Consider the following 22,353-nt stretch of genomic DNA (forward strand, 5'->3'; position numbering starts at 1 on the left):
TTCAATAAGTGGTGCTGGGAAAACTGGACAGGTACATGTAAAAGTATGAAATTAGAACACTCCCTAACACCATACACAAAAATAAACTCAAAATGGATTAAAGACCTAAATGTAAGGCCAGACACTAACAAATTCTCCAAAGAAGATATACAGATTGCCAACAAACACATGAAGAATGCTCAACATCATTAATCATTAGAGAAATGCAAATCAAAACTACAATGAGATATCATCTCACACCGGTCAGAATGGCCATCATCAAAAAATCTAGAAACAATAAATGCTTGAGAGGGTGTGGAGAAAAGGGAGCTCTCTTGTACTGCTGATGCAAATGTAAATTGATACAGCCACTATGGAGAACAGTATGGAGATTCCTTAAAATACTACAAATAGAACTACCATACGACCCAGCAATCCCACTACTGGGCATATACCCTGAGAAAACCATAATTCAAAAAGAGTCATGTACCAAAATGTTCATTGCAGCTCTATTTACAATAGCCAGGACATGGAAGCAACCTAAGTGTCCATCAACAGATGAATGGATAAAGAAGATGTGGCACATATATACAATGGAATATTAGTCAGCCATAAAAAGAAATGAAACTGAGTTATTTGTAGTGAGGTGCATGGACCTGGAGTCTGTCTTACAGAGTGAAGTAAGTCAGAAAGAGAAAAACAAATACCGTATGCAAAACCATATATATGGAATCTAAGAAAAAAAAAAAGGTCATGAAGAACCTAGGGGCAAGATGGGAATAAAGACACAGACCTACTAGAGCATGGACTTGAGGATATGGGGAGGGGGAAGGGTAAGCTGTGACAAAGTGTGAGAGTGGCATGGACATATATACACTACCAAGCGTAAAATAGATAGCTAGTGGGAAGCAGCCGCATAGCACAGGGAGATCAGGTAGGTGCTTTGTGACCACCTAGAGGGGTGGGAGGGAGGAAGATGCAAGAGGGAAGAGATATGGGAACATATGTATATGTATAACTGGTTCACTTTGTTATAAAGCAGAAAGTAACACACCATTGTAAGTCAATTATACTCCAATAAAGATGTTAAAAAATAAAAAATAAAAATAAAGGAAAAAAAAGGAAAAAGAAAGATTACAAACAACCAACATTTACACCTCAAGAAAATTAGAACAACTAAGCTCAAAGTTGGAGAAAGAAGAAAATAACAACATCAGAACAGAAATAAATGAAACAGAAACCCGAAAAACAACAGAAGAGATCAATGAAACTCAGAGCTGTTTTTTTTTTAAGACTGACATAAAATTGAAAAACTAGTTAGATTAAAAAAAAAAAGAGAGAAGAGACCAAATAAATAAAGTCAGAAATGAAAGAGGAGACATTACAACTGATAACACAGAAATACAAAGCGTCATGAGACTACTGTGAGAAATTATTTGCCAATAATCTGGCTAATTTGGAATATATGGATAAATTCCTAGAAACATACAACCTACTAAGACTGAATGATGAAGAAATAGAAAATCTTAACAGCTCAATAATGAGTAAGGAGATTAAAGCAGTAATCAAAACCTCACAACAAAGAACAGCCTGGGACTATATGGCCTAACTGACAAGTTCTGTCAAACATTTAAAGAAGAATTAGAGCCAATTCTTCTCAAACTCTTCCAAAAAATTGAAGAGAAAGGAATATTTCCAAGTTCATTTCACAAGGTCAGCATGCTCATAATACCAAAGCTAGATAAGGATGTTACAAGAAAAAGAGGGCTATAGACCAATATCCCGGATGAACATAGATGAAGAAGTTCTTGACAAAATACTAGCACACAAAATTCAACAATACGTTAAAGGAGGGGCTTCCCTGGTGGCGCAGTGGTTGCGCATCCGCCTGCTGATGCAGGGGAACCGGGTTCGCGCCCCGGTCTGGGAGGATCCCACATGCCGCGGAGCGGCTGGACCCGTGAGCCATGGCCACTGGGCCTGCGCGTCTGGAGCCTGTGCTCCACAACGGGAGAGGCCACAACAGAGGGAGGCCCGCATACCACAAAAAAAAAAAAAAAAAAAAAAGAAAAACAATACATTAAAGGAATCGTATACCGTGATAACATGGGAATTATTCCTGTGATGCAAGGATGTTTCAACATTCATGAATCAATAAGTGTGACAAAACACATTAATAGAATGAAAGGCTAAAATCATACAATGATCTCAATAGATGCAGAATAAGCATTTGACAAAATACAACATCTTTTCATGATTAAAAAAACCTAACAAATTGGGTATAAAAGGAATGTATCTCAACACATAAAGGCCATATATGATAAGCCCATAACTAACATTATACTCAATGGTGAACGGTTAAAAACGTTTCCTCTAAGATCAATAACAAGACAAAGGTGTCCACTATCAACACTCTTATTCAACATAGTACTGGAAGTCCTATCTTGTGCTATCAGGTGAGAAAAAGAAATAAGAAAGGAAGAAGCAAAATTTTCTTTGTTTGCAGATGATATGATCTTACATATAGAAAATCCAAAAGATTCCTCCAAAAAAACCCTTCAGAACTGATGAAGAAATTCAGTAAATTTTCTGGACACAAAATCAACATACAAAAATCAGTTGCTTTTCTATATATTAAAAATGAAACATCTGAAAAAGAAATAAAGAACAATAAAAATATCATAAGTATTTTATTGTCTAACATTAAAAATAATAAAGTACTTAGGAATAAATTTAATCAATTTGAAAGATCTGTACACTGAAAACTGCAAGTCTTCAATGAAAGAAATGGAAGAAGACAAAAATATCTGGAAAGCTATCTCATGTTCGTGGATCAGAAGAATTAATATTGTTCAAAAAATCCATACTATGCTAAGCCATCTGTAGGTTCAGTGCAATTCTTATCAAAATTCCAATGGCATTTTCCACAGAAATAGAAATAGCTATCAAAACATTTGTATGGAATCACTATACACACACACACACACACACACACACACACATATATACGCAAAGCAGTTCTGAGAAAGAAGAACAAAACTGGAGGAATCACACGTCCTGATTTTAAACTATACTACAAAGTTCTAGTAATCAAAACTCTATGGCCCTGTCATAAAAGTAGACACATAGACCAATTGAACAGAATTGAGAGCCCAGAAATAAACCCTTGCATTTACAGTCAACTAATATTTGACAAGGGAGCTAAGAATACTCAATGGGGAAAGAAAAGTCTCTTTGATAAATGGTATTGGATAAACTGGGTAACCACATGCAAAAGAATAAAATTAGACTCTTATACCACCCACAAAAATTAACTCAAAATTGATTAAAGACTTAGACATAAAAACTGAAACTGTAAAATCCCTAGAAGAAAACCTAAGGAAAAGTCTCCTTAACATTGGTCTTGGCAATGATTTTTTGGATATAATACCAAAATCACAAGCAACAAAAGCAAAAATTAATATGTGGGACTACATAAAACTAAAAATATTCCAAACAGCAAAAGAAACAATCAACAAAATGAAAAGGCAGCTTACTGAATGGGAGATAATATTTTCAAATTGCATGTTTGATGAGGGGGTAATATCCAAAAAATGCAAAGAACTCATACAACTCAGTAGCAAAAAACAAAACAAAATCCAAACAACCTAACTGAAAAATGGGCAAAGGATCTGAAGAGACAGTTTTCCAAAGAAGACATAGAGAAAAGTTCTGTGCTCAGCATCACTAATCATGAGGAAAATGCAGATCAGAACCACAATGATATATCACCTCAAAGCTGTTAGAATGGTTATCATCAAAAAGACAGGAGATTAAAAAGGCAACTCTTATTAGTGTTGGTGACAATGTAGAGAAGAGGGAACCCTCATGTACTGTTCAGGGGAATGTAAATTGGTGTAGCCACTATGGAAAACAGTATGGCGTTTCCTCAAAAAGATAAAAATAGAACTACCATATGATCCAACAATCCCCTTTCTGGGTATATATCTTAAGGAAATGAAAACAGATTTCAAAGAGATATCTGCACCCCATGTTCATTGCAGCCTTATTTACAATAGTCAAGATATGGAAACAACCTACCCATCCATCAACTGTGATTGAATAAAGAAAATGTGTGTATATGTATAATGGAATAATATTCAGCCATGAAAAAGAAAAAATATCCTGCCACTTGCAACAATATGGATAGACTTGAGGGCATTATGCTTAGTGAAATAAGTCAGACAGAGAAAGACAAATACTGCATGTTGTCACCTATATGTAGAATACAATTAAGAGCCAAACTCAGAAATAGAGAGTGGAGTGGTGGTTACCAGAGGCTGGGGGTGGGGGAAATGGGGTGATGTTGAGAGATGTTTAGTCAAGTGGCCAAGACCGATGGGTACACACTTTTAGGTATAATATTCTATTATATACGGATCTTCCTCTATTTTCGATGAGTTTATATTGCAAGTCAAAAACGCATTTAATACACCTAACCTACCAAACATCATGGCTTAGTCTTGCCTACTTTAAACATGCTCAGAACACTTCTATTAGCCTACAGTTGGGCAAAATCATCTAATAGAAAGCCTATTTTATCATAAAGTGTTGAATATCTCATGTAATTTATTGAATACTATACTGAAAATGAAAAGCAGAATGATTGTTTGGGTACAGAATGGCTGTAAGTGTATTGGTTGTTTACCCTTGTGATTGTGTGTCTGACTGGGACATGCAGTTTGCTGCCACTGCCTGGCATCAGGAGTGAGTATGTACCACCTAATTCTAGCCCTGGAAAAAAACGGAAAATTCGAGGTACAGTTTCTACTGCACGCGTATCCCTTTTGCACCATCGTAAGTAAAAATTGTAAGCAGGACCATCAGAGACAGGGACTGCCTGTACTTGAAAGTTGCTGAGAGAGCACATCTTTAATGTTCTCACCACAAAAAGGAAACAGTAAATATGGGATGGGGTAGAGGTGTTAGCTAGTGCTGTGGTTATAATCATTTTGCAATATATAGGTGATCCAATCAACACAATGTACACCTTTAAACATACACTGTATGTCAGTTATATCTCAATAAAGGTGGAGGGAAAATGGTATACAAACTCAGAGCCCAACTAATCGTCAGGCTACCTTGTTTCTGAGTGACCTGAATTAAGGAATCCAGGTACATTAAATTCTTCCTGAAGAAGGGGCAGAATCCTTCTCAGAATCTGAGCCTGAGTTTACTGGACAAGACTGAAAGTAAAATATTGCAATGGGGAATAGGGCTTGCTCAGTCATGTTATTATCATGTGGATTATATTATAGGGCCAAAACGAACAAACAAACTGATAAACAGCCTCATCTCTACAATTATTTAGCAGTGCTGAAGAGCAACAACAGTTTAGTAAGGCAAATTGGTTTCTTAGCATTGCTCTAATCTCAATCAAGCCATCAGAATCATTAAACTCCATAAACCTCCATCAAAGTTCCTGTATTGTTTTCAATATTCCAAGTTAGCTTGTTGTTGCATAAGAAATTTGGATGACAATCCATGTAATCAACTTAATAATTCATTCAGAATTTGGACTTGTGACTTTTTGTATTTCTTTCAAGGTTCTCCCCACCAGAAAAATCAATGTTAATGAGATTACATTAAGAGTTACTTTTCGTGAAGGGTTTTATTGGAAAGATCATCTCAGTAAGGACATTATCTAAGGGGCTGAAAGGGCATTGAGAAAGTAAATTTGTGTACCAGCAATATCAGTTACAGCCTTGTGTAAAATAAATAATAATAATATCGTAATGAGGATGAAAAATTCCACTGCACACATGCTTTTAGAAGCAGCTCAGCATTAAAATATAACTGATGACAATCCAATTAAGCCAAATATTTCCTCCCTGGTTTAGGGTTACTTGTTTGAAGCACTCTATGGTTCCATCCGGACTTTTGTGTTGGCTCTGACCAGAATTGGTTTCATGGCTTATGGCTTACCATCATTTGTAATTTTATGGAAAATTACAATGCAGTATAACATGCTTTCAAGACATAATGACTATGTATTTGGAGAGTAGAGTGAATTAGTAAATCACAGGCTTTGAATATATGCCTAAAATTGATATGTCAGTGAGTCAGTTTGTCAAACTTTGATAAGAAGTTGTGATGGCAAGTCTTGAAGTAAGGTGAAAGGGGCAATAGACCAGCTGTATCCCTGTAATGTATGCTGAATATTCAATCAAGAAGGCAAATAGGGCCTGAAAATGCAAACCAGGACCCTTAATCACTGCTTGGTCCTTCATTCCTGAGGGAGGTATGAGGCCAACATTAACCATGACAAAGATACTAGCATAGGGAATGGAGACAGGACATGGTGAAAGCACATTTAGAAGGTGAAATTTAAGACAGCTAATTTAATTGATATAATAATTTCTTCCTCTTTTATAAATATGCCGGGTCATCCATACCAGTAGTCAGGAGCTCCAAATTAACTGATTTTGAGGCCGTGGTGTTTCATTCTATTAGTGCTTTTAAATTTACTGTGGAATAATGCACAAGCTCTGTTGAAAGCAGGAGTACCCTTGGCTTTTAAAGCCAAAAAGAAAAACCAAAATGAAGCCTTTTAAACTGTTACATGTCAGGTCAAGGGTCTCATGTGCACCCTTGGAGTTCCCACAGTGCCTGTGTTTATTGCTTTTTGTGTTTATCATGGTGAATTGGAATGATCTGGTTGCTGCTCTGTTACGTTCTTCAGATTGATGTTTTAAGGGCAGGGATCATTTTCTAGTTGAGTTCAGTCCAACTGTAGAGTTTGCCATACACTCCTGTTCAAGCTGTTACTTGAAGCTTTAGCAATAAGTATATGTACAAGATGTAGTTCTGGCCAGAGTGCTCGGTGGGGAAACTTGCCATATTATCAATGCAGTAAGAACTCTGATAATGGTATGTCTGGGGCCAATGGAAACATAGATGAGATACACTGTATCATTATCAGCCTTGGGGGAGAGAAAGGATTTGGGCAGGTTTTCCACAGCGGGGTAATAATGGAGGTGTTTTACAATGTTTCATCGTTATTCATCTTAGGTGAGGCCAACAGACAAGAAGACAATTACCATTTAAGGTACTTTGTTACTTACAGTTCCCAAGAGGAGGAGGCACATGTGCCACACAGGGGCCACAAAGGGAAGCCCCAGGGTCAGTCAGGAGAAAGAGGGAGAGAGAGGAAAACATGGCAAAGTGTCTTTATTGTGGTTTCCACAGGAAGGAGCTAGTGAAGCAGGGTAAGTAGGTTTAGGATTGCCTAGTTTGAATAATTTCAACAGGCTCTGGGACATAAGGGCTGTCCCTAGTTGTTTGTTGTCTGGTCCAGAGATGTTTAGGGCTGTGAAATAGTGGATTGAAGTATGACAGCTTGATAAAGTGGTGGCCAGGGTGTGTGCATTAGTTGGTTTGCCTACAAAAGATGCTCTCCCAGGTGAGTTGTTTACCACCTCTGGGAATCGGCCAGCCCCCAGAAGAGCAGTCTCTCCAGGGTCGTCAAGGCCCTGAATGTAAAAGCTTTAGAAATATGGAAAATTAAAAGGCATGATGAATACAGTGAGTTTTAGGGTAATGGGAAAGAATTATCCAAGCAAAGAGATGGCCAAGGGCACACCAAGGAGACAAAAAGCTTGAGCAGATAGGGTGTGGACAGCACATCACGATGTGTCCCCTGAAAGCCTGTATTTAAAGTTCACTAGAATTGCAGTATATGGATGACAAGAGATGAGACAAGAGAGAAAAGCCAGAGTAAAATTCAGCAGGAGCCTGGGCTTTCGCCTGGAGGACATGGATTCTGGAGAGTGGATGATCAATTAGGCATGGGGAAAAATTGCATGAAAAGTAAAACAGACAGAAGGCTGTTGTCATCTATCCAAATGAGAAGATGAAGGTTGGAATTGAAGGTCGAAGGCAAGAATTTAAATCTGATTTATTTGACTCCTGAACTCATGTTCTTTCCACTATGTTATTGGTTTATTATTCCCACTATGTTATTGTTTATTATTATTATAATCCTATTATTGTTTACTAATTGTAGACAATATGAACAACAATATGGCAGCAGGATGTAAACAACGATGGACTGTGGATGTAAAATAGACAGGATTTGTTAGGGATTGATTATCAGGATGGCATTCATTTTGTATTGTATCTCCAGATTTGGCATGTAGCAGGGACTCAGAAGTCATTTGTTAAATACACTAATTTCTGGGCAACAGGTAATTTTTTTTGCAGAGTTTTACACAAACTACTTTATTTACCAGAAATCATATCCCTGAGGTTCATAATAGAGCCTGCATATTTCCTGAAATGGCGAAATCTCTTATAATCATTGTTACTAGCATCTCTCAAGAGAATAAAAACAATTTGGTCCAATTATCCCAGGTTTCCTGAGAGGAGCCATTATCACACATGCATAGCATCAAAGAAAGCTCCCCATCCTCCCCTTTCAGAATCAGGGAGATGATTTCCTAAGCTAGATCACACCACTTCTGACAGCAAGAGAATTTTAGACTTTTCAGTTCATTAGCTTTATGGCAGCTATCTACCATAAACATATCCTTTGCTAGTCTTTAGGCATTTTAATTTTACCAGGTGTTCAAGAGACCAGACAGGCCATTGAAAGTCTAACTGATTACCCTGTATCCAGGTAAAAAAGCTGGACTCAAAGCACACCTGTCTGCCACTGGTTTTATGGTCACAAGCTTTGTTTTACATGGAGCTGATGTACTCGTGTAGGGGACATTTCTGGTTTGGTATCCGACTTTCTAGGTAGACAAAGACATGGCGTTTTTGACTCAGAAAGGTGTCTCAGCTTAGTTTTCAGTGATCAGCTTAGGTTTCAGTGAAGCTCCTTCTCCCATTTCGATACAAATTTTACTATATAAGAAAGCAACGTGTATCATGTTAGGTAATTTACAGAGGTTATTTTATTTAATTCTTACAACAGCTCTGGGAGGAAGGTATTCTATAAGGAATTTGATGAAAAAGGTAACAACAGGGCCTTATAAAGGTGATGAGACTTGTCCACCATCATATGGCACTAATTTAAATCATATTTATTTGATTCCTGAGCTCGTGTTCTTTCCACTATGTTATTGGGTCTATTATTATCATCATAATTATACTATTATTATAATAACAAAAGTGTCACTTACGAAGTGTAGGCAATTTGAAAAAATAGGAAGAAAAAATACCTCATCCATAACCCATCCTAAACATTTCAGTTTATTTTTTCTAGTTATTTTTCCCCCTAACCAGTTTCTTCTATCTTTGCATGGCTATGAATATACTGCATAGATTAGTTTATATCACTTGGAAAGATTTTAAATCTTTTTTGGTGGTAGAGAGAAAAAAGAATTTAAATGATATAAAAGAGGTTGAAAATAGGAGGAAATATGAGGTGGAAAGAGATATTAAGAAGTGTCAATCATTATAATTTATTTTGAAACATTTTTTCAGCCTTAAAAAAATAGCTTCCTGTCACTGCCAATACTCATACAAGACACCTGTACCACTATACAGCCAAACCTCAAGCATCCCAGTAAGTTCCCTTTTTCTGATACCAGTCAAATATAAAAATAACTAGGTTATTATAACTTTTGGATCCCTTTCTTTAGATAAAAAAGTGGTCATTTAAGAGTGAAGATGTGTAGACTGTATTTCTGAGAATTTAATTAATAACGAGATCTTGTTAAACTCATCCAATAATGGAACTATGCTAAAACTAGGGAAAAATTTTGATTTTATTCCATGAGATTTAGGAATTCCTTCTAAGCTTTTGAGGTGGCAATCAGGAGCCAACGACCCCCTGGTAAATCTGAACTAGAGTTAAATAATTATTTTCAAACAGTTAATTATTATAATCAAATCATCAGCTTCATTTCCTCAATAAATGGATCACCTTATTTCAGCCATGCACTCTGGAATCCAACCCAGGGAGGCATTCGGGCTTGAGGAACCATGAGAAGTTCTAACAGCCTTTCTGCCATCTGACTGCCTTTAAAGAGATGATATTTTCCTGGTGCACATTTCTTGTTTTAGCTGGATATAGAATCTTGTGATGGTTCAGCAACAGAATAAGTCAACACAAAGAATCGATCTATATTGTATCTGCCAAGAATGATCAGAAGTGTGATTTGAACTATGTAGGACTGATAACCAGAGTAAGTGGTCATGTGGATTGGTTTGTCCAAAGCCAGAAATGCAGCCTTATGTGTCGGAAGTGGTGTCAGTAATGCATGCCCAACTGAGAAGGAGAAATCACAGTTGATGGGTGAAGCCAAGGAGGGGACCCAATTGTTGGCCAGATGTTGGAGGAGACATCCAAATTCGTACATTGAGGGTAAAGTGGGCTCAAGAACCAAATATGGACCACTGAACACAAACCAGAGCTGGCAGGAGATGGATACAACTTCGACAAATGTCTTCTTGTTATCTTAGATATCGTTTTTTGTTCCAAGAGGGTGACTCTCAGCCCTCTGGGGCCATCATATAGGAGTTACACTGTTGGCATATGGAACCATCTCCAACCAATGAGATAAATTTAGGTAATTGGATAAGGCCTGGATACCCAGGTTGATAAGCTACCTAAAGACAGGTGAGTGACAAATATTTTAAATAATACATGCAATAGGAACATACAAAAATCAAGCCGCAATCACTTGTGGGTCCAGGAAGTGATCTCAAATAACTTGAAGCAGCCTTTGGTCAGGTTAATAATTTCCCACCCATTTGGACTAACACCATTCCTGCCAACCTTCCTCCACCCAACCAGAGGCAATGTGTTTTTTAAACTCTGATTTCATTTTATCTGCTAGATATCACAGCAAAAAGTCTTTGAAATGCTCTTGTTTCCTCCACAGTTGTTCATCTTTTTAAAGAACATACTTTGTGACATATTTTCTGTCATCATATACATCTCTCTTATTTTAGACTCTCCTGTTTATATCTTATTTCCCTGATTATAGTCTTCCTTCGAACAGAAATCAAGACTCGGAGTTTTGCATTTTTCCACCAATGTTGATATAGTGCCCTGCAGACAGTCATTGCTATAGGGATGGTTGTCAACTGGGTGAGAATCAACAACTACCTTTAAATGACTTTTTTGATAGGTTGTCATCATTACACACCCATTTGCAATATAATTTACTCAGACAATTTTGTTTTTGTTTTTTTTTTATGAAGGAAAAGGAAGAGATCCATGTGTATAGATAGAAATTATGGGACCTGGGGTTAATCCTGTGACCTACAAAACTGTCTACTTCTTTAGTTTATGAGATAAAATAATTTATGTAGAGACTTTGTAAACCATTAAGGCCCTTTAGAAGCAGTCATTTTTATTTGATTAAAATCCTCAGAGCTGATGGTTGCTTTGTAGAATTCTTTTCAATACCATTATTATTTGCACCATATTGTTGTTAAATTCAGATGAATATATTTTGTTCTTTATACGTAAAGACATTCTAAGTTCCTGTCAAAACAATGTTTGAATTGGAAGCAACTATAATAGTTTGCTAGAGCTGCCATAATAAAATACCACAGACTCGAGGTTTAAACAACAGAAATTATTTTCTCACAGTTTAGAGGCTGGAAGTCCAAAATCAAGCTGCTGGCAGAGCTGCAACCCTCTGAGACCTCACACATTGACTGGCAGATGAACACCCTCTTGCTGTGTACTTATTTGGGCTTTTCCCTGCATGGGCTAATCCCTGGTGTCTTTTCCCTTTGTTACAAAAGCACCGGTTCTACTGTATCAGAGCCCCACCCTTATGACCTCATTTATCCTTGGTTACCTCTTTAAAGACCCTACATCCAAATATAGTCACATTGGGAGTTAAGGCTTCAAAATATGAATTTTGAGGGGACACAATTCGGTCCATAACAGTGACTTTATGGTTTAAACCAGTCCCCACATTTTATAAATGGAGAAACTGATGTCTGGAAATGGAAAGTGTCCAGCAAATCAAGGTCAAACCTGGGGCAGAGCTGGTGGCCCCAGCTCCAATCACACCATCTTCTGCCTTTCTTTCTCATGTTTTCGTTTCTCCAGCTTCCATCCAGTTAGTACACAAGCAAAACAGGACATTTCAATGTATTTATTTTCATCCTCAGATCCTCAAGAATATGTTTGTAGAGAAATAACTTAAGCATCATCAAAATTATACTAGCAAATATAAAATTCTTTGGGTAATACTAGTAATACTAGTATTACTAGTATGTTAATGATAATTTGGGTAATACTAGTGTGTTAATGATATTCTTTTTTTTCTTTTTCTTGACTTCCAAGGTGTAGTGTGTGTGTGTGTGTGTGTGTGTGTGTGTGTGTGTGTGTATTTGATAAAAGTATCAGATTTGGACATGACTACATGTTTTGTTAACCTTTTTCCACATGTTGTTAGCCTTTTCTCAAAATTCGAAAAAGGAGGATAGAAGGACAAAAGGAAGACAGAAATAAGAACGGAGTATGTTACAATTAAACACAATAATCTAAAGAGAAGACGTATACCTTCACAGACATATCTCTAGTTAACAAGACTCTTTAACCTTTGGCTCAACATAGGCATGGACATTTGGTTTGGGATGAGGTGAACACACGTGCAAATTGCTGGTCACCCCCTGCCTGTCCTTGTCCTTCTTCACTGACAGATGTTGCTCCTTTCACAGCCAAGCTGTCCTGCCTACCACTCTCACCCCTGTGACCCAGGGACGCACCCTCCCTTGCAGCTAAGTGTGGAAATGCGACTATATTCTGGCAAAGAGATAAAAAACAGTTATTTTCCCTATCCTCCTTTCCAGTGGCCAGAATGCAGAACTAATGGTTGGAACTCAAGCAATTATCTTGGACTATGAGATAAAAGGCACATTCTGAGGATGACAGAGTCACCAAGTAGAAGGAGTGCATGCCCTTCATACTTCTATGAACCTGCTCCATCTACCTGCTCTACCTCTGCGGAGAGGGAAAAAAAATCAGCTTCTCACTTACTGTTACTTTAGGTTTTCGAACACACACAGACCAACCCAACCTAACAAATTTGTCAGGACTTTAACATGTAGAGTAGTTGCAAGCAACAGACACTTTTTGTGCTTTTCCATATGAATGCAGAACATTTTCATTGCTTTAGTGGGTTAACGTGGGAGCAAAACCACCACTTAGTATGCTATTTATTTACTAAAATTTCAAGTGACTATTTTTTCTCCCCCATGGAAGTTAATTTTCTTGTATAAAATTGTTTTGATACTTAGAGACCTGGAAATCATTTAAAATATTCTCTAAAGAACATGAGACAAGTAGATGTCATGTATTTGTCTATTTGAGTGGACAAAATATATACTTGTATAAAAAGGGCACAACATAAGAGAGATTGTGGTCAGTGGTTTTGTTTGGGGAAGGAGAATTCTGATCACATGCTTGATCCTGCCAGCAAATTGGGGTCATCCCAATTTTGGCAAGGGCTCCTTTTGAAAGATCTCATCCGCATTTGTCTTTGGTTTGTTTACTACAGTACTGAGTATTTGCTCGATGTTAAATTATTTAATAGTTTTATTATACCTGATGTTTTTAGTTATTTAAAACTTTGAGATTTATTTGAAATAATCTTTGTTGTGCTAAAAGCTTCCTTAAAGTGTTTTGAGTGCCAGAGCTCCAGTCATTCTGTCTGCATTCCTGTCAGCAAAGAATGAGGCAAAGAATGACAACCCTCCCTTTAAAAAAATGACTGGAAATTATGCACAATACTTTTACAGTGATGGTTGAAAAGCACACCATAATTTTTGACATTCAGGTTGTTCTTCATCCATGTTGAACGTCATTATATAGCATATGCACTGTTTCTTTGGCGAATAACAGACATTTTCTTCAAAACATTTTTTTGGGTATCTTCTTACTTAAAAGCAGCATTTTTAAAAATTCTGTCACTATACTGTACAAAAATATTGTTTTCTTTCTTTTTGTAATTGAATAAAGTGTCAACATAGTTGCAATTTTGAGTAGACCTAGTTAATGTGGAATTAGACATTTAGATTTGCATTTACAGTGAAGCCAGAGATTAGCAAACCAGTAATGATGAACCTCCAGTATTAATGAAGGAAAGACAAAGTACAGAAGAGATGCTTAAAATAACTTCCTTTTTTCTTTTTTTTCTGCATGCAGGTGTTGACCTTTGTTCTCCAAGTTTCTTTCTCCACAGGAGGGGAAGCCTGAAATAAGTAATGGCAGAAAGATGGCATCTCCCACCGAGAGACACTTGTACCACTTAGAGGTGGGAAAGATGTTCTAATAAAGGTGGGCATTTCTGCTGGGAGCCGGTTTGTGCGGGTCTAAATATATCCCACATCTGCACAGGCACCCGAGATGCTCTGGCAGCATGTCTTAGCTGCAGTCTTTGTAGGAATTTGTGTTGAGCATATTATGAGAGACCCTTGATGTGAAGTTCAAAATCCATGTTGACTATACTTTACAAAAATAAACACTTATGTAAAAATGAGGTTTGTTCATCTCATAAAACTAATACATTTTTTCCTGGTTCAAAAGTGATAACTCAGGAAGTGTAGTTTGGGGGATCCTGAGATTCAAGTTAGGAAACATTAAATCTGGTTAAGTGGGTTCTGGGGCATGATTGTAGGTTTTCAGCAGAAAATAATTCAACAAAAGATGTAGATGAGAAAGATTGGATTGGCAGTAGAGTTTAAGATGGGTTGCAGGTGAGACTGACCAGGGATGGTAAGCCCAGATAGAGCCTGTGAGAAGTCCCAGTGAGCCTAGACTTGCACGTCTCCTTTTTATGACACATTTTGGGAAGAAGTTTCAGTGGAGTTGTGGATGGGGAGAATAGGATATGAAAAGGTGGGGTTTGAGGGTGTAAAGTGCTATAAGATACTCTTGAAGGTGGCTTGGAAAAGTTTGGGATTTAGAACAGAGAGGAGAGAACCTGACCGAGGGATACCTAATGAAGTGGGAAGCGATGGGAATTCGACACCGTCCTCAAGACATTAGATCCTCAGAGAGAGGAATCAGTAATGAGAAAGAGCTAGGGAGAGTGGAATTAGAGGAAATCAAGGCCAAAGAAGCTTATTTGTGATGGATGGTAAGGAATCCACAGGGACACAAAAAAGTGGAGCAATGATGGGGAAGTTGGCAGAGACGATGGGGAAGGTTGGAAGCAGAAGGATTAACCACAGGGCAGAACAGAGGTGCCTCTTTGGCTAAAACATGGGTGGGGACAGGGAGGGCTAGAAAATACAGACACCACAAGAGGTCAAGAGGAGGGATGCCAACAGTACAGAGGGCTGGGTGAGCAGCTCAGGGATTGGGATTAAGGGTGCAATGACAGAAATTTTATCAATGCAGTTTGCACTTTCCAAGAGAACAAGGGTCAAGATTCCAAACAGATTCAGGTCGAGAGGAGAAAGCTTACATGGGTGTCCTCAGCAACAGTAAAGTAGAAGATTCAGTCATTTCCTGAGATTGAATAGGACGGTGAAGTGTGGATGCCTAGGGACTGTGGGGAGGGTTTCAGAAGTCTCAGTGAGATAGGTGACAGCAATCAAAACAAAACCCCAAATCCTAGGTAGTACAACGAAAACAAAACTCAGGTAAACACAGTTTGTGATCTTTTTTTGTCACATGGGAAACAAGCATGTCAAATGGGTAGTGAGGATTACTCAGTTGGTGTAGAATTTGCACCAACTCATTCATTCATTCATTCAACAAATATTATTGAATATTTACTTTGTGTAAGGCATTTTTCCAAGTTCTGGGTGTTCAACAGAAGCCAGAAAACAGTCTTGAGTCTCAGGCTTTCATAGCCTAGAGATTAAAAAGCAAGAAATGACAAGTAGGTGTGATAAGGAGTTGTGGGAACACAAGGCACCTGATCCCATCTGGAAGGGTAGGGATGATGAAAGGAAGACTGCATGGTGTAAGGTGAAGCCTGAGAATGATGAACAGATCATGAACAGCAGAGCCAGGGTCCCATAAAGTCCAGTTAAAGGGTCTAGAAGGGAACTGGAGAATATTGACTGGGCTTGGTGGCAGAAGAGGGATAGAGAATGAGAAAATGGGTTACAGAGGGTGCTTTGTCCCTACAAGAGGGAAGCACTGGGACAAGCTGGAAAGGCAATAAGAAAAGGAGATTGCTGTGTGGGCAGATATTGTATAAAGGAGAGAGGTAAAGAAAAGCAATTGGCCTTCTGGTTGCTTTTGGCAAATGGGGACTGGGGCAAAGGAAGAGCCAGTCCTGTGTCTCCTCCCTGGCTCCCCAAGAGGCTGGCTTGTATTGAAACAGAAAGAACCTAGATCTTGAAATCATACCCAGGCTTGAACCACGGCTCTGCATGAACTTTCCTGAACCTCAAAGTCCTCATCTTTATGACTACTGTCATATTTAACTTTCCAGTTGTTGTAAGGACCAAATAGGATAATTTAACAAAAAAGTACTTGGTAAACTAACTTGCAAAACAATTCTTATTTTGTCTAAAGATGCCTCCTAGAGCATTCACGAGCAGGATGCCTGCGCCCAGCTGTCAACAAAACTCTTCATCTCAGCATTTCTTTTCCTTAAGAGAGTGGAGAAGCATTAGCCCACCTCCGAATGCCAGACCATCAAAGAATCTAACCACTTTGTTGATTTCTGAAGCAACATTCAGGTGATGAGTTTTTAGCACTTGTTATCTATGACTTGGAAGCTTTGTGATTTCACATCTCAAACATAAACCAAGGCATCATTGGCAAGCATCTGTGAGACCAGTGGGAGGGCACTGGGCATTTCTTATCTGAGAAGAAACAGGTTGGTATGTCCCATACTGTGGCAAGCCTGATCCAATACCAGTTAGAATTTAATGATTTTACAAGAGCATTCAGGAGTTTCATATAATCTTGACATGTTCATTCTGTAGAGTTGTTTTTCTCTGGAATTTGCTTTTCTGTCTCTACTTCCCTAAACCCTTTCCTCTCTCCCACCACCCACATAACTTACACCCCAAACTCATCCTCATTAACATGCCCAAAATTCTTAAAAATAGGTAAAGTATGTACTTCATTATCTTAAGCAACTTAAGTAAATTCAGAGTTGAGACTTAAACCCAGGTATTTCAAAATCATTTGGAATTAACTACAGCATATAGGAAACGTGTTTTATTTACATACAAACCAGGAAGTTGACCATACATAGTTCTGGCTTACTTTAGTGGGTTTTTTTAGCTCTATGGTATGTTATTTGCTTTTTCTTTTTCTCCCTAAGTTTCTGATTTTAGAAATTGGGTCAAATTGGGTCTAATATCAGTTTAGCTGATTCACTCATTTTAAAATCTCTTGTTTATTAACTGATAGATTGGTTGATACATTCATTCACTCATTCAACAAATATTTATTCATGAAACAAACACTTGTGCTAGGGGACATGGAGAGACATTCTAAGACTTACCTGGAACTCAAACAGCTTGCAGCCCAATGAAATGTAAGATTGAAAGAGGAAGGGCAGAGCCCAGAGGAAGGACATCAGTGGTGACTATCAGTTCTGGCACAGGGAGGAGGATGCTTGGATGAGAAGAGGACAAGAGAGGTGAGAGTTACTAGTTCAGAAGGGGCCAGGTGGGACATGTGACAGGCAGAGTCCACAAGTTCTGCAAAGTACTACAGGTGAGGGTTTGGTTGGTGTATAGAAGCTAGACATCAGAATGGATTTAGGGGGGCACAGGGAACTATACTCAATGTCCTGGGGTAAACCATAATGGAAGAGTATAAAAGAATATATATAGGGGCTTCCCTGGTGGCGCAGTGGTTGAGAGTCCGCCTGCCGATGCAAGGGACACGGGTTCGTGCCCCGGTCCGTGGGGATCCCACATGCCGTGGTTGGGCCTGTGAGCCATGGCTGCTGAGCCTGCACATCCAAAGCCTGTGCTCCGCAATGGGAGAGGCCACAACAGTGAGAGACCTGCGTACAAACCCCCCCCGCAAAAAAAAAAAGAATATATATATATATATATATATTCTGAGTCACTTTTCTGTACAGCAGAAATTAACACATTGTAAGTCAACTATGCTTCAAAAAAATATGCTTCTTGGAGAATACAACTTGGGACAGGTTGATATTTCAGTACTTCCAGTAAATCAATATTAAAACTAAATTATTGAAGAGACCTTCAAGATGGCAGAAGAGTAAGACATGGAGATCACCTTCCTCCCCACAAATACATCAGAAATACATCTACATGTGGAACAACTCCTATAGAACACCTGCTGAATGCTGGCAGAAGACCTCAGACTTCCCCAAAGGCAAGAAACTCCCCACATACTTGGGTAGAGCAAAACAAAAAAGAAAAAACAGAGGCAAAAGAATAGGGACGGGACCTGCACCAGTCGGAGGGAGCTGTGAAGGAGGAAAGGTTTCCACACACTAGGAAGCCCCTTCGCGGGCGGAGACTGTGGGTGGCGGAGGAGGAAGCTTCAGAGCCATGGAGGAGAGCGCAGTAACAAGGGTACAGAGAGCAGAGCAGAGAGATTCCTGCACAGAGGATCAGTGTCAACCTGCACTCACCAACCCAAGAGGCTTGTTTTCTCACCCACCGGCCGGACGGGTGGGCGCTGAAGCTTGGGCTTTGGAGGTCAGATCCCAGGGAGAGCACTGTGGTTGGCTGCATGAACACAGCCTGAAGGGGGCTAGTGCACCACAGCTAGTTGGGAGGAAGTCCGGGAAAAAGTCTGGAACTGCCTAAGAGGCAAGAGACCATTGTTTCAGGGTGCACAAGGAGAGGGGATTCAGACACCGCCTAAACAAGCTCCAGAGACTGGCGTGAGCCGTGGCTATCAGTGCGGACACCAGAGATGGGCATGAACAGCCACCAAGAAGCCTGTGTGCAAGCACAGGTCACTATGCACACCGCCCCTCCTGAGAGCCCATGTAGGCCACCACTGCCAGGGTCCCATGATCCAGGGAACTTCCCCGAGAGAACACATGGCATGCCTCAGGCTATTGCAACCTCATGCCGGCCTCTGCTGCCACAGGCTCACTCCACATTCCATACCCCTCCCTCCCCCTGGCCTGAGTGAGCCAGAGCCCTCTAATCAGCTGCTACTTTAACCTCGTCCTGTCTAAGCGAAGAACAGTCACCCTCAGGAGAAGTACATGCAGAGGCGGGGCCAAATCCAAAGCTGAACCCCAGGAGCTGTGCGAACAAAGAAGAAAAAGGGAAATCTCTCCCAGCAGCCTCAGGAGTAACAGATTAAATCTCCACAATCAACTTGTTGTACCCTGCATCTGTGGAATACCTGAATAGACAACAAGTCATCCCCAAATTAGGGTGGTAGATTTTGAGAGCAATGATATATATATTTTTTTCCTTTTTCTCTTTGTGTGAGTGTGTATGTGTATGCTTCTTTGTGTGATTTTTGTCTGTTTAGCTTTGTTTTTACCATTTGTCCTAGGGTTCTTTCTGTTATATATTTATTTATTTATTTATTTTAGTATAGATTTTAGCACATGTTATCATTGGTATATTGTTTTGGTTTGACTGATCTCTTCTTTGTTTTTTTCTTTCTTTTATAAAATTACTTTAAAATTTTTTAATTTTTAATAATTATTTTTTATTTTAATAACTTTATTTTATTATATTCTTTCTTTTTTTCTTCCTTTTATTCTGAGCCATGTGGCTGACAGGGTCTTGGTGCTCCTGCCAGGTGTCAGGCCTGTGCCTCTGAGGTAGGAGAGTCGAGTTCAGGACATTGGTTCACCAGAGACCTCCCAGCTCCATGTAATATCAAACAGCGAAAGCTGTCCCAGAGATTTCCATCTCAATGCTAAGACCCAGCTCCACTCAATGACCAGCAAGCTACAGTGCTGGACACCCTATGCCAAACAACTAGGAAGACAGGAACACAACCACACCCATTAGCAGAGAGGCTGCCTAAAATCATAATAAGGTAAGAGACAGCCCAAAACACACCACCGGATGTGGTCCTGCCCACCAGAAAGACAAGATCCAACCTCATCCACCAGAACACAAGCACCAGTCCCTTCTACCAAGAAGCCTACACAACCCACTGAACCAACCTTAGCCACTGGGGCAGACACCAAAAACAACAGGAACTACGAACTTGCAGCCTGTGAAAAAGAGACCCCAAATATGGTAAGTTAAGCAAAATGAGGAGACAGAGAAACACACAGCAGATGAAGGAGCAAGGTAAAAACTCACCAGACCAAAAAATGAAAGGAAATAGGCCAAAGAATTCAGAGTAGTGATAGTAAAGATGATCCAAAATCTTGGAAATAGAATGGAGAAAATACAAGAAACGTTTAACAAGGACCTAGAAGAACTAAAGCGCAAACAAACATTGTTGAACAACACAATAAATGAAATCAAATATTCTCTACAAGGAATCAATAGCAGAAAAACTGAGGCAGAAGAATGAATAAGTGACCTGGAAGATAAAACAGTGAAAATAACTAGTGCAGAATCGAAAGAAGAAAAAAGAATGAAAAGAATTGAGGATAGTCTCAGAGACCTCTGGGACAACATTAAACAAACCAACATTAGAATCATTGAGGTCCCAAAATAAGAAGAGAAAAAGACAGGGACTGAAAAAATATTTGAAGAGATTATAGTTGAAAATTTCCCTAATATTGGAAAGGAAATAGTTAATCAAGTCCAGGAAGAGCAGAGAGTCCATACAGGATAAATCCAAGGAGAAACATGCCAAGACATGTATTAATCACTCTATCAAATATTAAATACAAAGAAAAAAAAAAGAAAGGGACTGAAAAAATATTTGAAGAGATTATAGTTGAAAATTTCCCTAATATTGGAAAGGAAATAGTTAATCAAGTCCAGGAAGAGCAGAGAGTCCATACAGGATAAATCCAAGGAGAAACATGCCAAGACATGTATTAATCACTCTATCAAATATTAAATACAAAGAAAAAATATTAAAAGCAGCAAGGCAAAAACAACAAATTATATACAAGGGAATCTCCATAAAGTTAAAAGCTTATCTTTCAGCAGAAACTCTGCAAGCCAGAAGGGAGTGACAGGACATATTTAAAGTGATGATAGGGAAAATCCTACAACCAAGATTACTCTACCCAGCAAGGATCTTATTCGGATTTGATGAAGAAATTAAAACCTTTACAGACAAGCGAAAGTTATGAGAATTCAGCACCACCAAACCAGCTTTACAACAAATGCTAAAAGAACTTCTCTAGGCAAGAAACACAAGAGAAGGAAAAGACCTACAATAACAAACCCAAAACCAATAAGAGAATGGTAATAAGAACATACATATCGATAATTACCTTAAATGTAAATGTATTAAGTGCTCCAACCCAAAAGACATACACTGGTTAAAAGGGTAAAAAATCAAGACCCGTATATATGCTGTCTACAAGAGACCCACTTCAGACCTAGGGACACATACAGACTGAAAGTGAGGGGATGGAAAAAGATATTCCATGCAAATGGAAATCAAAAGAAAGCTGGAGTAGCAATTCTCATATCAGACAAAATAGACTTTAAAATAAAGACTATTACAAGAGAAAAAGAAGGACACTACATAATGATCAAAGGATCAATCCAAGAAGAAGATATAACAATTGTAAACATTTATGCATCCAACACAGGAGCACCTCAATACATAAGGCAAATGCTAACAGCCATAAAAGGGGAAATTGACAGTAACACAATCATAGTAGGGGACTTGAACACCCCACTTTCAGCAATGGACATATCATCCAAAATGAAAAGAAATAAGGAAACACAAGCTTTAAGTGATACATGAAACTAGATGGACTTAATTGATATTTATAGGACATTCCATCTAAAAACAACAGAATACACTTTCTTCTCAAGTGCTCATGGAACATTCTCCAGGATAGACCATATCTTAGGCCACAAATCAAGCCTTGGTAAATTTAAGAAACTGAAATCTTATGAAGTATCTTTTCCAAACATAACGCTATGAGACTAGATATCAATTTTAGGAAAATATCTGTAAAAAATACAAATGCATGGAGGCTAAACAATACCCTACTTAATAACCAAGAGATCACTGAAGAAATCAAAGAGGAAATAAGAAAATTCCTAGAAACAAATGACAATGAAAACACAATGACCCAAATCTTATGGGATGCAGCAAAAGCAGTTCCAGAGGGAAGTTTATAGCAATATCGTCCTACCTCAAGAAATAAGAAACATCACCAATAAACAGCCTAACCTTACACCTAAAGCAATTAGAGGAAGAAGAGCAAAAAAAAAAAAAAAAAACACCCAATGTTAGCAGAAGGAAAGAAATCATAAAGATCAGATCAGAAATAAATGAAAAAGAAATGAAGGAAACAATAACAAAGATCAATAAAACTAAAAGCTGGTTCTTTGAGA

This window comes from Physeter macrocephalus, chromosome 2, assembly GCF_002837175.3.
Source record: "Physeter macrocephalus isolate SW-GA chromosome 2, ASM283717v5, whole genome shotgun sequence".
Taxonomy (NCBI): domain Eukaryota; kingdom Metazoa; phylum Chordata; class Mammalia; order Artiodactyla; family Physeteridae; genus Physeter; species Physeter macrocephalus.